This window comes from Tupaia chinensis, unplaced genomic scaffold, assembly GCF_000334495.1.
Source record: "Tupaia chinensis unplaced genomic scaffold, TupChi_1.0 Scaffold146525_1, whole genome shotgun sequence".
Taxonomy (NCBI): Eukaryota; Metazoa; Chordata; class Mammalia; order Scandentia; family Tupaiidae; genus Tupaia; species Tupaia belangeri.
In genome coordinates, this window is record NW_006206380.1 from 152,004 (window position 1) to 153,908 (window position 1,905).

General features: G+C 33.1%; 1 pseudogene; it reads left to right on the forward strand.

Moving 5' to 3' along the window:
• Positions 1-965: 965 nt before the first annotated feature.
• On the forward strand, positions 966-1,244 carry LOC106733950 (small nuclear ribonucleoprotein E pseudogene; annotated as a pseudogene).
• Positions 1,245-1,905: the final 661 nt, after the last annotated feature.

The following is a 1,905-nucleotide window of genomic DNA, read 5'->3' on the forward strand; positions in this document are numbered from 1 at the left end:
TTTTTTGTTTATTTTTCCCCTGATACCCTTGTTCTCACTCCCTATTATTCACCCAGTATCACACACCTCCTCCTATACTGTCTCTAGTGTTTACGGTTACTCTCCCTGCTATTGTACCTTCTAATCTTTCACTGTCTGGCTATTGTGAGTGGAATTGCTTTCTTCAAGTCTTCCAAAGTCTGTTCATTGCTGGTGTATAAAAATGCTATATATTTTTGTATGTTGATTTTGTATCCTGCCAATTTGTTGTATTCATTTTTCACTTCCAGAAGCTTTTTTTGTGGATTCTTTTTTAATTTTCTATGTATGTAACCATATCATCTGCAAATAGACATAATTTCACTTCTTCTCTTTCTATTTGAATGTCTTTCATTTTACTTTCTCCTATGATCCAATTGGCTAGGAATTACAGTACTATGTTTAAAGAAGTGGGGAAAGTGGGCAGTCTTGTCTTGTTCCACTTTAAAGAGGAAAAACTTTCATTTTTCTCCAGGTGGTGTGATGTTAGCTATGCGTCTGTCATAAATGGATTTTATTTTGTTGAGGAATATTCCTTCTATTCTAACTTTTCTGAGAGTCTTAATCATGAAGGGAGGTTTTTGTTTGTCTGTTACTGTTGTTGTTGAATCACCCTTTCACCCTTAGAGTAAAGCCTACCAGGTCATGGGGTATAATCTTTTAAATGTGTTGCTGGATACAATTTGTTAGTGTCATTATTTTTCAGACAATAAACATCATTATTTGTCAGCATACATTGAGAGAATCATACTACCCATTTTCCAGGTATATTCTGTTTTATTGAGAATATTTTCATCTGTATTCATCACAGATATCAGTAGTAGTTTTTTATTTTATGTTCTTGTCTGTTTGGGGGAAGAAGGTGATAGACTTTATATAATAAATTGGGGAGTGTTCCTTCATTTTGGATCTTTAAAATTAGGTTGAGGACTTTGTGAGATTCCACCATGGCATACTGAGGTTAGGGCCTTAAAGTGCAGAAAGTGATAGTGCAGCCCATCAACCTCATCTTCAGATACTTGCAGACTAGATCCCAGATTCAGGCGTGGCTCTATGAGCAAGTAAATATGCAGATAGAAGGCTGTATCATTGGTTTTGGTGAGTGTATCAACCCTGTATTAGATGTTTCAGAGAAGATTCATTCTAAAACAAAATCATGAAAACAAATGGGTCGGGTCATGTTAAAAGGATATTATATTACTCTGTTACAAACTGTTTCCATCTAGAAATGATAAAGTGAGAACTTGCTGAGAAGACAGTAGTTTGTGCCCTTTGTGGAGAGTATAGTCCTAAAAATTTGTTAATATTGTTCTGATTACCTTATGTTATTACTAGTTGGCAATAAATGCTGTAGGACTGTTTATATTAAAAAAAGAAAAAGAAATAACTTGAGGAAAATTGGGGTTATTTCTTCCTTAAAAGTTTTATATAATTTGAAAGTGAAGTCATTTGGATCTAGGTTCTTCTTTGTTAGGAGAGTATTTTTACGGATTGCTTGTTATTGGTATATTCAGGTTTTTTATTTCTTCATGATTCACTCTTGGTCAATTATATGTGTCCAGAAATCTGCCCATCTTATTCAGTTTTCATGTTTGCTCGCATACAATCACTCATAGTACCCTCTCATAATCTTTTCTATTTTTGTTATGTTCATTGCAATGTTGTCTGTTTCATTGTTGATTAGATTTATCTGGTTTCTTTCTCTGTTCTTGATTAATCTCTCTAATGTTGGGTGAATTTAGTTCATCTTATCAAGGAACCAGCTTTTGTTTTCATTTATTTTCTGTGTAAGTCTTTCATTCTCTATTTCACTTATTTCTCCTTTAATCTTTATTATTTATATTCTTCTGATATTTTGTTGTTGTTGTTTTTCCAATTACAAAAAAT